The 15,836-nt window shown below is 38.3% G+C and overlaps 1 protein-coding gene across 1 annotated transcript in view; it reads right to left on the bottom strand.

Annotated features, from left to right (window-relative positions):
• Positions 1-9,165: 9,165 nt before the first annotated feature.
• LRGUK (leucine rich repeats and guanylate kinase domain containing) overlaps positions 9,166-15,836 on the bottom strand; it is a 92,965-nt gene continuing 86,294 nt past the window's right edge. Inside the window, 1 exon segment of the mRNA XM_055084828.1 lies at positions 9,166-10,970. The gene's annotated coding sequence lies outside the window, so the exon portion shown is untranslated.

A 15,836-nucleotide genomic window follows, 5' to 3' on the forward strand; every position in this document is an offset into this window, starting at 1 on the left:
CATACAACAAAAAAAAAAAAAAAAAAAAAAAAAAAAAAAAAAAAAAGCTCTTTAAAACACTATAATTAAGGTCTTGTCAGTGCTCTTAGTGACTTTCTGAAAAGAGGGATTTCACTTTATTACTCAAATTTTCCAAAAGGTCACAAAGAAAAGAGAATTCAGAATACTGAAGCCTATAACATTCATGAGAAAATAAAACACAAACATTTCATAAACATTGTGGTTATTCATTTTGAGTAAATCTTAAAGTCTAAATGTGCCTCTTCACATGTAATAATTAATAGTACAATAATTATTATAGCCACTAATACCTATGAAGCCTCTAGTATGCATCAGGGACTAAGTGAAACATTGCATATTAAGGACTAAGAATTCATGGCTTACTAAAGATACAATGGTCCCCATCCTGATGGAATTTACAGTTTAATGTGGAAAGGAGACATGAAACAAATGATCCCACAAATCATTAACTATTTTTTGAGATTCATGAAGGACAAGAATAGGATATTCAACAGGATATAATTAACCTTCCATCATCAAAGCCTTGGCGAAGGCTGATACTTATATTCAAACACCACCAGAAATATCATTCTTTGCAGTCTTCAAAGACTGCAAAAAATCATCAGTTTCTAGGAGCTGTGAGTATATTGTGCCTTTAAAAAAAATATATAAATGAAAGGGAAATACAACTTCTAGAACTAGGTTTACTACTGAACCACTGGGTCCATTTTAGTACAAAGGTCCCTGTTTGTGTTGACGATGTAAGATTCATTTGGTATATTTGGATACTAAAAAAATCAATCTAAAGATGCCCAGGTGTAAATAAATGTGATAACTCACTACCTTTGAAATAGGAATGTGTGATGAGGAGGTGTCTTTCCCATTAGGGCCTGCCGGGCTGTCTCATACTGTCTCGCCATAGACTCTCTTTCCTAGGCAAGAAATATGATTTAAAATTATATTGATGTTAAACATACGTCAGATGATTAAAATAGCTATAATCATTGTCTTCTTGCTAGAGACTGCCAAATGCGTGGAAAGAAAAAGGGAAAAAACATAGGCCTAAAAAACAATATTTGTTCAGTGGAAAGAAAGAAAACTTTATAAATAAAATAGAAATATTTTTATGAAGACTACAATTTAATACGTAAACTTTATCTGACATCTAAATAATAATGAGGCAATTTTTTATTAAGATATCATGTTTATATATATATTTTTATCTTTCTAATGAGATTATCTCTCAAGGATACAGACTATTACTGTCTTTTTAGTTTTACCAGATCTTAGCACACCTAATAACTAACTGATTGAATATATCCAACGACGTTAAGTACGATCCTGAAATAGGACAGATTGGGAGGTCTTCCTCCCGTGTTTCACCAACACCCCATCGCCATCACTAAATACTTGGTGAGCATTTGATTATGGGGATACAAAGATACAAAAAACATAGTCTTGGGACTTCCCTGGTGGTCCAGTGGTACAGAATCCGCCTTCCAATGCAGGGGATGCGGGTTCGATCCCTGGCCAGGGAACTAAGATCCCACATGCTGCAGGGCAACTAAGCCCGTGGGCCATGACTAGAGAGCCCTCATACCACAACTACTGATCCTGTGCGCCTCAACAAGAGAGCCCACGTGCCACAACTACAGAGCCCACATGCTCTGGAGCCCACACGCCACAACTAGAGAGAGAAAACCCACATGCCACAACTAGAGAGAAGCCTGTGTACCGCACAAAAAATCCTGCATGCTGCAACTAAGACCCGATGCAGCCAAAAAAAAAAAAAAAGAAAAAGAAAGAAAAGAAAAAAAAAAAACATAGTCTCTGCATTCAAAAGGTTTATAATCTGGTGTCAAAAGGCAACTGAAAAGAGGAAAAAACCAAAGATAGCACATGCTGTTTTATAACTATACATGCTGTTGAGAAATTCTAGGTCAAGCTTTTGAAATTGTTCCTTAGACACATGACACGAGAGCTAACATGCAGACTCATTAACACAGCCTCTCAGGTGGATATTTGATTGCCAAGACCACTTTACTGTTCCCCTGACCATTATCTCTGTGGTTCTGTGTAAGCATAATGAGGAGAAAATGTCTGCTGGGTAGGAGGGAGGGGATTTATAATGGGATAAGAAAGGAAGAAACAAACTCTACTTACATTTTACCACTTAAAAACTGTATTTTAAATAGCTCCATAAATACATCTAAATTGTCTCATATTACTATAAAAGCACTACATATCAACTAAATCCACTGTCTTATTCTCATGTTGATTTGTTATTATTTTTTCCCCAAATCACTCTATACTAGTATATACATTTTCTATTGTGATTTTACTTTATACCATCCTTATTTTTTTCCTATATTGATCCTTGATCTAAATTATATTATGACTGGGAAGATGACAGTGGTAGTGGAAGCATAGTTTTTGGACCTTCCAGAATTTCCACGTAAAAACAGATATAGCAACTAAATAGCAAAATGAAAACATATCAAACATTTACAAGAAAACTAGGTGACAAGCTCTCCTCAAACCCCCCAATACAGGTGACAATAACCACAACACCTGCATGGTATCAGTGTCTATGTAAGAGGAAGCCAAAGAAAGCAACAGGGTGACTAAAAGACCTGAGAACAGGAGAACCCCAAGATAGCTAAGAAGTATTCACTAGGAAGCATAGCACGACAATTTGGAAACCACGGCTGAAACATAGGAGGGGTTGTTTCCATTCTAATAGTAGGTAAGAATAAGGGGTCCACAGTAAGTTCTGCAGGAGCTGGATCAACTGTGAATTCTTGAAACTAATCCACTAGGGCTCCCTTCTAAGACAGGGTTTTACACTAAAAAAAAGCTGATGGGCGTGGAATAAAAATTAATTGGGAAAGAGCAAACAGAGACATAGGAAAGAGGAAATCTAGACCAAAGTGGGAGAGTGGAACAGAGCCAGGAAATCTCAGGAAGGAAACTGCCATATACCTTGATACTATTTGAAACAAACCACCTTCCTTCTAAATGTTTGAGAAAATGAATTTCACATAAAAATGAGAAATTTTCCAGTCAAATCCAATGCAAAGTTATTATAAGAAATAAGAGGAAAAGGAGAATAACATCTCTGTACACAATGAAGGGGAAACAGATAAAATCTGTAATCTACTATTTCAAAATAAACTGAAAGACATTAAGAAAATGACGCAAAACATTAAGGAACAAATAAATTACAATTTTACAAACTCACAAATGTGGTGCTGGAACTCAGGAAAGAATTAGGATATACGGGAAAGAGTCACTTAGGAAATGAAAACTAAACTAGAAGAAATACAAGAGTGAATAAACACAGCAAATAATGACTTAAGAGAAATAGAAAATGAAGGAAAAACTTTAACCTCAAAAAGAAATGAAGAAAGAGGTAAAAAGATTCAAGAGAAAATGACAAATATTTAAGATAGACACAAGATCCAACATATCAACAATAAGAGGTCTTGATAAAGTAAACCAAAACAAAGAAACAGGATAGATACTAAAAACTACAATTCAAGTGTAAAGTGTAACAGACTGTTATCAACAGGCAAGAATGCAGGAAATATTTTTCCCACAGCCCTTTCTGTATCTAGTAGAGAATAAGCTTAGGCAATAAAACAACTAGAGAGACACTGACCTGAGGTCTCATGATGAGTATTAAGTATGAAGGTATTTGATAACTAAGACAAAATGAGAGTTAAAAGGGAGAGAGGATATGAGGGCATACTCTGATAGTATAGCTATAACATCATCACAAACAATGGCGGAAGGAACATTTGTAAAAAAACTTTTTTTATAAACTGTTTTCAGTTTTTATAATGGGTGCTGGTAGTATTTAGTATTGTTATTCTGAGACTCTTCTGTGTGTAATGGGATTAAAACAAACGAGAAATTTAGTAAGATATTATAATTCTATCATCACCTCTATCTTTGAGAAGCAGGACTCTCAGTGTGGAGAAAAGAAAAAATATGTAACAGAGAAGGAGTTAAGTAAAAATCCTGAAGTCTTGAATCCAAATTGGAAATATTAACTTGAACTCATGAAATATTTTATCTATCCACAGACTAGGCCTAGAAACAATGGCCACCCCAAGAGCAATGAGCATTCCTAGCAACCATGATGTGTTCTTTCTTGTACAACCATCTCCCACTTGAAGAAACCAAGACTTCTTGGACAAAAGACTGATTCCAGGTCTAGGACAGGTAATGAACAAAAGAGCATAGAATATCTTGTCATACCAACCAGCAAGATGGGTCATGTTAAAAGGACACAGGTGTCAACCTGCAGAAGCTCTAGCTGGCCAAAGGTAGAATAATTTGAGTTTCAATAAGGATAAAAAATGCAGTGGGTGGATAGCCTTCAATATGCACAAATCAAAATCATAATGATTACAAATGATATTTAAAAATTAGTTGGGTCACCTTCAGAGAATAACAGGAAACCAATTCATTATCTTGAAAAAGGCAACTTGGACTGCGGTTCCTACATGAACTGTACCACTTGGTAACTAGGTGGCAGATAAGAGAAGTATCTCTTTATAGTGTTATTCCAGCTAATAAATATAGTGTTGAACACCATGCCGTGAAAAATGTACTGAGGAGAAGAAAGCACTTTTCTTTTGGAGTCGAAATAGACACTTCTAAGCGGTGTAATCTCTGACAAGCTCCCTGAGCTGACCTGCCTCACAGTAGTGAAAGAAAATAGTGCTTAGTAGACATAGGGCCCAATATTTTGTCATTACAGGCCCACTTTCTCACTGGCCGTCATATCTTTGGGTGCTTTTTGGATTGCACTGGCCTTATCTGCCACACACATACATTCACTAAACTGGCTTTGAATGAACTGGTCATTCAGCAATTTGTTTTCTAGAAAATTGGCTTTCAGTAACTCGGCCTGCCTCAGGAGTAAGGCTGTCCCCTAAGGAGATCAGAGGAGCTGGTTGGAGAAAAAGATACAATTGAAGTTCTGGAAATCAAGCTTCTCCTAGAAGGCAAAGATCTACTCACAATAATTCCACAGCAAAAAAATCTTCACACAAACACACACATAAATATACACTTACCCAACCAGTTATGACATGTGGCTATGTGACTATCCAGGAATAGGGCTGGTTTTCAGAAGACACACACAAAACCAGCTCTGTTATTTTGTAATCACACCTTGACATGCACGTGGTGACAAACCACACACAAGGAAAGAGTAGAATATTAGAATAGAGGGGGTAAACTGAAAGACCTCACATATGCAGTGAGTTTAAGGTAGGTTTCAGGAAGAATGCAGTGTTCAACATGAGTGGAAAGGGTGCTTTTGAAAGAAACAGGACCAAAAAAGCATTGACAATGGGAATTCCTATTTAGTCCATCACTGTCAAATGGCTCTCTTGATAGTTTCTACAGGTAAATATGAACACATTAAATCTACAGTTAAGACCCCCCAAAAGCACAAACATTTCTATCTTTTTTTTTGGAAGATTTATGATATAGGTTTTTGACAGAGATAGTTGCAATTACTTTCCTCAATCCAGCACAAAGTTCCAAAAATACATAGGGATTTATGTTGGGAAAGTAAATGAATAACAACAACATCTCCTAAGGGTTGCAATAAGGGGTACATGAGATAATTTACACAAAAGTCCTTTCCAAACTATAAGTGACGTATAAAGGCTATTTATGGCCTCCAATATAATCCTAATATCTCACTAAAGCTTCTGTGGTGATGATCTTAAAAAGGTTTTGCTCATTTTGCAGCATTATAATGGCTAGGCAAGAGGTTAATAACTTACGAAATATCTTAAAATTTGATAAATACTTAAAATTTCAAAATAGCATTGAATTCATAATCTTTTTTTTTTTTTTTTTTTTTTTGCGGTACGCGGGCCTCCCCCTGCTGTGGCCTCTCCCGTTGCGGAGCACAGGCTCCGGACGCGCAGGCTCAGCGGCCATGGCCCACGGGCCCAGCCGCTCCGCGGCACGCGGGATCCTCCCCGACCGGGGCGCGAACCAGGTTTCCCTGAATCGGCAGGCGGACGCGCAACCACTGCGCCACCAGGGAAGCCCCTGAATTCATAATCTTTACAAGAAAACGAGGTACTAAAAATAATCTTAGGCAAGTTCACCCCATATATATGACAGTGGCAATTAAGTACTACCTTTGCTCTAATTTTTGAGGGATGAATCTGTTGGTTCTTGGGGGATTTGATTTGCTTTTCTATGAAACTACTGTTACATTATATCTCCACCAGTACTGGCAGGCAAAATTACCAGAACCTCAGGTTGCAAGGGGTTTGAGCGCTGTTGCCATCATGGGTGAGAAACTGCCCACCCTCTAACACAGGACACAGTAGATTTCTACACTAGGCTCTAGATGCCCTGGATTATGGGGTCTGAACAGTTTCTCAGGGAGGTGACTACAGGTAAGGAGTGACACTGGACATGTCAAAATTTCATGAGAATTTTTGACAACACGTGGTCCACACACCTGCTCCCCTCCTGCCACCAAGGTGGCCCCTCTACTCTCCGCATTGCCTTTTTATCATACCCTCCACTCTCCAGTTCCCCCATACTGTTCATTAGTTTTATATTGAGGTGTTGGAGATGAACTACAGTCGAGAACCCACTGTGTGTGTGTGTGTGTGTGTGTGTGTGTGTGTGTTGTGTGTGTCTGTGTGTTTTTCATCTATTCCTCTGTTCTTGCTCCTGGGTACCTGAGTGCCCTTGACCAGAGAAAAGCTATCTTCAGGGACTTCCCTGGAGGTCCAGTGGTTAAGACTTCACCTTCCAGTGCAGGGGGTGTGGGTTCAATCCCTGGTTCGGGAGCTAAGATCCCACATGCCTCGCAGCCAAAAAAACCAAAACATAAAACAGAAGCAATATTGTAACAAATTCAATACTTAAAAACAAAATGGTCCACATAAAAAAAAAATCTTAAAAAAAAAAAAAGAAAAGCTATCTTTAATTAGGCCTGAAAATTTTCTAACAGGTAATATTCAGATTTGTCATATTTAAATAAATCATGGATACCCACTAACCGGCAGAGGGTGTGGCTCAACGGTGTGTTCCTCATCGGTGTGTGTGATGTTGTGCGGCAGGACAGTCTACCTGGGACACGAGCTGGCTCTGGTTGTCAAGACACAGACTTATCATTAAAGAATAAAGGGGGCCAAGGAGGTGTGCTCTGGAGTTTTTACAGTCTGGATATGCCATGTCCTGGGAGGTTAAAAAAAGACCTTATATTTGAAAGTCTAAGCTCCAAGAAGCATAAAGCTGTACAGGACAGCAGGTGCAGAGAGAAAGTGGTAGACTGACTTGAAAAGAGCTGGGTTTCCCAGGACTGCAAGGACAGAGGCTGACGGGCTCCTCACATCGAGTGCGCTCCCAGGGTGTGGCGAGATCTTGGGGGTTGGCACTGGGTGAACATACGAGCAGGAGAGGATCTGGAGAATACCAGGGCCCCTGGCTCAGAATGGAACTCAGGGTTTCAGACAAGGAACATCTCCATGGTAACCATGACAGTCTGGAGACCAGAGGCCCTTCCCTGAGTTTCTAGGATGACATAAACCTCAGGATTCTTGAACTTAATCCAAAGAATCGGAGTGACCCCCACTCCTGATGACTGATACTTGATTTCCCACAGATCCTGGTAGGTGGGAACAATTCCAGGTTTAATTTATTTTGGATAAATAAATAGGGTATTTCCTGTACTCCAGTATCATGGTACAAATTTATATTATTTTTAGATGTTTAGAGTGCACCCATCCCCTGCTGCTTCTAAGAAGCCAGAATCTGTATCAAGTGGCCCTGCCTTTTGCCCTGCCACAGGTGACAGGACAAGCAGTTTAATGTGATCTGTGTGGTATGGCTACAAAGTCCAGCTGTGCCAATTAGATTGCTTTGCTTTCCACAGTATGAATCAAAGAGACAGAGAGAAGTGGCCAGGAATTGTGGGCATAGAGCCACAGGCAGAGCGCCACGGTGAGTCAGGGCTGGCACGTGTGCAAATGAGTTCAAATTGTGTGGGAGGGAAGCTGAGTGAGTGGAGGAGGCCAGCCAGGAGAGAGAGGACAACAGAGCACAGGAAAAATAGAAGCAGAGATGAGAGGAACTTGATGCCTTCGGGAGGCACTTTCCAATTCTATTTCTGGTTCCTGTGAGATCTGTACTTCATCCCTGCTCACGGTGCACTGTGAATCCACTCATCATATTTTTTTTAATAATGGAACTACCTCTTACTTAAGCTGACTTTAACGGGTATCTGTGCCTTGTACTTCAAACATCCGATTCTTATGACTTAATCAGAGCAGAATGTATAGCTATGCCCATGTACACCACAGCCCTAGACTTTTCATCTGAAGTAACCAGTCTGATTCTTGTGACCACTGCCTATGGTTCTGACTTTAGAAGACAACGTGATCATTTGTTTAGAACAGGCAAGGCTTAGGGAAACACGACCAAGGAGTTGACAACCAAATCGGAAGTTCTGTCGCTTCTGAGGCAATGGCAACGATTTAGGTCTCTGTGTTCCCAGACCGTCACAGAAAAACCATCACAAACAGAAAAGAGCGTGACCTAATATGAAGGTAGGGCCAACTTCCGCATACCCTGACTTCTCAGAGTTCTCAAAGAACGGGATCCAAAATAAGTCATAGGATGGGTCTAAGTACTGCAAGGTTATAAGACATGGACTCTTTGAGTGGACTCACTTTGAAGGCTCAGCACAAGAATACTCAAAATTATATCCCAACAGTCAAGCAAGTTTTCCCTTGAAATACATATTCTACAGTATTAATTCTATGTAGTTCTTTTCTCTGCTTGTTAAATAGGAGAACTGAGTGTCAGAACTTCCACTAGGAGCCTGGGGGAAAGGTACTCAAAAAAATCTACACTGTATATTCTGTTTTTAGAACCCATGCCTATTCTTAGAGGTGTAGAAAGAGGGGGAAAAAAACGTGTCTTCAGCTGACACCAGTCCGAGGACAGTTTTGGTGAAACTTAATAGTCTTGAAATATCCAATGCCCTTTTTATCTGATTTTTGTAATGCTCAGTTACAGCTTCCCTCACCCCTCTAACCCTTCTTACCGTTGGCGTGTTTTTGCCTGAAAGATTGGCCCATAATTTCACAAAGTAGTTTCTGTCTGCAAAATCCAGGGACTCAAACTCACTCGAAGCTCTAAACTTCTCAGAAGTCTTTTCAGGTTTCAGCTGAGGTTTCTTAATATCTGCTAGGGAAAAAAGTAAAGTTTAAAATAAAAGGCATAAAATTGGATAAAGCAACTTTCTGAAGTAAGTGAATGTTTTACATCTGGATTTGCCCAAACACAACAAAGTGTATACTTAAAGTCTGTGCATTTCAACTTGAAAGTAAGATAACTAAAAATTTATGTCTCAGAACACGGTAACAATAATAATTATTATTGAAAATTATAAAGTCAGCCTGCAGCACCTAGTAGACATGTCCTGGGAGTACCCTTAGTGTTCAAATAATACAGACTTATGAATGGAATTAAAGAAAGTAAAACTTGACAGAAACAATGGCTTTCAGACACTTAAGTGAAAAGTCCCCTTTATAATTACTTTCCATTTGACAAAATTGTCCTAAAAGGCTAAAATCATCATCATCATCACCACCATCATCATCAGGCAACACTAAGAAAAAACTTCTTAAAAGAATGGAGTGGATGATGAGGTCAGTATTTAACAGAATTTACACATAAATACTGTCTAATGTTCCCCGTAAAACATCAGAATGTCCAGAGGCCTAGAATATAAAGAATCTAAATTTCGATCACTGCTCGTGTATAGCGGGCCCAGGTGTACATACCTTTGGATTTATTAGGAATATCAACACTTTCAGTATTGCTATAAAAATGCCAAAATAAAGAATCTCCACATCTACGCTAGCCAATATGGCTGACTGAGCAGATGTGGGGAGCTATCCCCACCCAAGACAAAATAAAGAGTGGATAATATATAACAGAAATTTGTTTTTATCACATAGCAACACTGAAACCAAGCAAGAAAAATTTCCAGGTGCTGGAAGTGAAGTGAAGATTCCAAGTCAGAGGAGTGGAAATTGATGCCAAGAGGTCAGAGAGCGCCTCAGGGGCTGAGGTTTCTGGACTGAGAGGCGAGGCCAGTCCCTGTGTGCTTAATTTACGAGACCTGGGCTCTCTGTTAGGCGAGAAGTTGGAAAGGGAGTGTCTGGAAATCTCAGCCCACAGACCTCAGGACTTAGCCTGGGCACAGTCTCACCTGGACTGAGGGTGGAGACACCCGTGAGAAATCAGACCACTACTCCTGGGCTGTGTGCTGGTATGGAATCTGAAATTGAACTCCTACCAAATTGTGGCAATCCCCAGCTGATAAAAAGAAGGTACAAGCTGGACTTCCCTGGTGGTCCAGTGGGTAAGAATCCACCTGCCATTGCAGGGGACACGGGTTCAATCCCTGGTTCGGGAAGATCCCACATGCTGCGGAGCAACTAAGCCCATGCACCACAACTACTGAAGCCTGCACACTCTAGAGCCTGCGCACCACAATTACGGAACCCATACACCGCAACTACTGAAGCCTGCATGCTCTAGGGCCCGTGTGCCGCAACTACTGAGCCCATGTGCTGCAACTACCAAAGCCCGCACACCTAGAGCCCGTGCTCCGCAACAAGAGAAGCCACTGCAGTGAGAAGCCCGTGCGCCTCAACGAAGAGTAGCCCCCGCTTGCCGTAACTAGAGAAAGCCTGCGTGCAGCAACGAAGACCCAGCACAGCCATAAACAAATAAATTTTTTAAAAAGTAGGTAAAAGGTGTTGCAGACAAGTAAAACTATTGAACCATGGTAGGGAAGCCTAAAGCTCCACAACCCAGCACCAGTCTTGAGAGAGGGTGAGAGACTCAGAAGATGCAACAGATGGGTGAATCCACAGCCAAGGAATTTCAGGTGATAGAGCATTCTGGAAAGGAACATTGAAGTAATTATGTTCATGACAATCACAGAGGTAACAGGACACGATTATTATGTGGAAACATACTCTGCTAAATCTTCATAATGGAAAAGCCATTCAACCCGTATCGGTTGAGCACCTACTATGTGCCAGACAGTGCTCTGGGTGTTGGGATAGAGCAGTAAATAAAATGTCCTTGACCTGTGGGACTTACATTCTAATGTTGGAGACAGACAATAACACCAGATAATGTCAGGTAGTAGTGATAAGTGTGATGAAGGACCAGGCAGGCAGATAAGGAGACAGAGTGAGAGTCAGCATGATGGCCAAAGGAAGTCCTCCCTAAGATAGTGACATCTGCACAGTGATCTAAAGTCATAAAGAAGGAAGGCATTCAAATATCTGGGGCAAAAGCATATCAGGCAGAGAGAGTGGCTTTGTATAAAGACCCAGAAGCATGCTTAACACAACTGAATTACAGTAAAGAATTCAGTATGGCTGAACCAAGGCAAACAAACTAACAACCAAAAAAGAGGTGGAAGGGCTGAATCTTATGCTCTTAAAAAAACAAACAAACAAACAAACAAAACCAAAACACTTGTCCTCTTGATGGGACTCTAAGAACAGAGCATTGTGAAAAAGACCAAATGAATTTGAAAAAAAAGATGAAATTTAAAGAAATAGAAGGTATTTTATATAATTTCCATAGAAATGACCCTCTCTATGTATAAAAGCTTATTTAAAATATAGTATATGTTTTTGTGTCAGGGTTCCTTCTTCCAGCTTTCTCAGACGTAAGCCAATTGTACTAGGAAGTAAACAAGCCAAGTTCTATCTGATGATACAATGCAGCTATAATTCAACAGTTTAATGTCTTAATGGTTTCTCAGCAACAAGACAATTTGGGGAAAAATAACGTGTTTAGGTTACTATTAAACTACATTGTAATACTACCACTTTAGGGACTCGGACTCCTATAATAAAGAGTTTCATACAGTTCTTAATATAGTTTCAAATGTCTTAATACATTAATGAACAAGAGATCTTACTTCTCAATTAAAAAAAAAACACAGTTACCAGTGTTATGATACCCTGCAACGAAGTTTCTTAAAGTGATCTTATTCAAAGTATCTAAAAGTCAACCTTGAGGCAACATTAAATTATATATATAAGTTACTGTACAGTCCACAAAAATTACCAAGTTCTTCAGTACATAAGCTAGTTACATTTACTTAAACACCTACAATGAAGCATAAGCGAATTTAATGATGCATGACAGATTTTCAAGTTATTTTATGGATTGGTATCATTACCAAATGTAAGAAAATATAAATGAAATATCTGGAACAACCAGAAGTACATCTCAAATTAATTCAAAATAACTTAGACCTTTTGTTTAGAATTATATCTCTTTGCAGTCAAGTGAATTAAAATAATATTGGTATAAAACATTTTAAAAGAATAACCACAGAATCCAACCAAAATAACAAATGCAGTAGAAGCCATGCACCTAAGATAAAACATCTGTGTATATTTCATAACACATTATGACACAGACTATATAGGGCCCTTTACTGCAAAAAAGGAGAAGAGAAAAGATGCTGATGATCTGATATTATAGGCACACAGCCATTTCAATAACTAGTAATAAAATTAGAATTTGGGGGTCATATTGTGCATATTTTGAAAAACAAAAAAAATCCCTATTTTGATAACCAATTTTTCTACAGCAGTAAGATTACTTGTATAGCAAAGCAACTAAGTCAATCTCCTGTCTAAAAACATGAGACCAAATTAACATTTAAATAAAACTTTGCCAAAAAAAAAAAAAAAAAAATCAGCACCAGCGTTTGTCTCTCTTTGAAAACACTTGGAAATGTATGACTTGGAAGTAGGCTTTAATTTTCATACAAAAGTTCTCAGATAGCCAGAATCATTCACTTTTTCCCACTCAAATGGGGCTTAAAAAACCATGTTTATTTTGGTAGCAGTGAGGTTTATTTAAATTAGCAAGAGTAATTTATACTACCATGATTAAATACATATACATATGTAAAATGTAAATAGCTATAAAAATCCCTGTAAAAGTCTCAATGCTGAAATATGTAACCATAAAAGGGACCAAAAGCAAATTAAAGCATAAAAATCTGCTACACAATTTAAAATATTTATTTATTTTTAATAGGATAGTTACATAATTCTCAGTAAGGGAAACGCTCAGTTCATTAGAATGTATTATCACAAAACTGAAGGGGCCAAAAGAAGCCATTTTTTCCAGGACAGAATTAAATCTTATAAATCTTGACTATCTGTGCTTCTGAGAAAGGAATAATAGCAACTAGAAAAATAATCATTTCACATAATATCCATAATAATTTTCCATAGCAAAATAAGCTTTTATAGTAGAAAGCTATCCTATAGTAATAATGTTCATGCTATACGTGATAAAATGAATGCACATACTAAACTATTCTAACAGTAAAGTGATAGCACTTTATCACTTTGAGTGTCCGATCAAAGGAATAATCAGCTATTTAAACAGAGAACAGATTCTACATCAGGACAAAGGAAGTATGTGAGTGTGCCTTCTCACACAGAAAGAATGAGGTACAAAAAGAATGCTTTTTTCCATTGAACTTCATACTTTGAAATGTCTTCAGTAGAGCTGAACTAATGGGTTAAATATTTGGATACTGTATAGAGGATGTCCTAAATAAAACATATAACAATAGTACCCTGAATTTCAGGGTTTTTTTTTTTAATGAATGAGTTTATCATGAAGTAGTTAATTGACACTTTGAAGGAGAGAGGATGTAGGACAGATAAATTTCAAGAGTGGAAACTTGATGCATAAGATCTGGATGTGTACAGAATTTGGGATAAGGAGAGGAGAAGGAAAAGGTAGCTATGGCTGACAGAAAGTAGGACAGAAACATTCAGGGAGCTGGAACACAAACTGAAGTCTTCCTCTCCTTTGAGCAGTACGTTTGATAACTAAATTTCCGATGTGACTTCCACCCAACCCTACAGCCCCACCTCTGCTAAGTGTAGTTTTTGTTTGCAAGAGCTCATCCTTCAAGAAGAACATTTTCAAAGATGTTGTTTCATTGGTCACTTCTCAAGCAAAGACATCTTTTGTCTTTCTTCCCTTTGCTATCTTTGTCCTTGGAAACCAAGGGTCTTTAGATCTGGTAGCATGTAGAAGCCAGTCTCTGTTTCAACCTACCACAAAAAGAAAACAAAATGCCAGCTATCTGGTAGTTTATTCCTGAGTCAAGTAACTTGATGCCATTTACCATTTAACCAAGATGAAACGCAGAATGTAAATGCCTCTGATATTATCAATGACAAAATAACAATAAAAATAATAGATAACATTCACTGAGCATACTATGTTCTAGGTGCTATTACAAGTCTCTTCCATGTGTATCACATGTCAATTTCATAATAACCTCGGAACTGATGTCTCCTCACTCAATTCTCCAAGCGGCAATGCTACCTGTGAATGTGCGTGAAAGAATCTCTTGATCTCAGTAACATTTTCCTGAACTGCAATTTCTTTCCAATATAATCCTAATTCTGTTTAAGGCCCTTTATTCAATTAAGGTTGTCAAAATTTTTAAAGGATTTTCAGAGAAGACCGCACCATTTGCCAAATATTTCCACCAGTTTGAACTATGTTGTCCTTTCCAATTAAGGATAAAATGCTACTGGGACTTCCCTGGCGGTCCAATGGTTAGGACTTCGCCTTCCAATGCAGGGGGGTGTGCGGGTTCGATTCCTGGTCAGGGAGCTGATATCCCATATGCCTCGTGGCCAAGGAACCAAGACATAAAGCAGAAGCAATGGTGTAACAAATTCAATAAAGACTTTAAGAATGGCCTACATCAACAAAAAACAAACAAAAATCTTAAAAAAAAAAAGGATAAAATGCTATTAAAAAATTTTTTTTTTTACTGCTTACATGTTAATGCTAACAAACACTCATATAAGCACTTACTATGTGCCAGACATTGTTCTGGGTGTTTTTCAATATATTAACTCATTTAATCCTCACAATAATCTTGAGGCAGGTACTACTATTATCTCCATTTTATATTATGAGACCTTTGTAAACTGCTCAAGGTCACACAGCTAGATTGTACTGGAACTGGAATTCCCAATGATAATTTTGACTCAGTGTTATCTGAAATCATGAATTTCTAAGGTTACAAACTTTTTTAAAAAGGTCTCCAGCTTTTGCTAATCAGGACTGCTCTCTCATCATCACCTTTGAGATGAAAGATTTAGTGGTCTAACATTATTTATCATCAACACAAAGAAACAGTCTCTTCTTATTCTCTTTTCTGAATGCCTGGTCAATAAAGAAATGTGATTTCTAGAACGACGTCTTTAAATTCATTTATGGACAGACTGTGATTTGGAGGAAGCTTTATAGTAATGAGGTGATTTTCAGTGTTGTCGTGGAACAAAAGGAAAGGGAACCAGCTAAGGACTTAGTGCTTAAAACACTATCGATCAAGATTGGTTTTTTAGCTTTACATAAGAACTTTATACTATGCATAAAAATTTTCAATATACCTTATCCAGAGTCCTAACGCTGACAAAGAGCATAACTGCTAATACACTGAATTCTTCTACTGTCACAGAAAATAATTCAGTATAAATCATGCCAATCCATCCCACCTCACTTGAAGGCAACCTGAGCAGGGTAGCATCTGGTCAGTAGGCCTCTAAGAATAGAACCATAGCAAAGCTCCTGAGCACTCAGTACAGGGTTTTTCAAAAACTGCAGGCTGCAGACTAAATCGTGAAATCAATTTTTTTTTTTTTTTTTTTTTTTTTTTTTTTTGCGGTACGCGGGCCTCTCAACTG

Source organism: Physeter macrocephalus, chromosome 5 (assembly GCF_002837175.3).
Source record: "Physeter macrocephalus isolate SW-GA chromosome 5, ASM283717v5, whole genome shotgun sequence".
NCBI classification, from domain to species: domain Eukaryota; kingdom Metazoa; phylum Chordata; class Mammalia; order Artiodactyla; family Physeteridae; genus Physeter; species Physeter macrocephalus.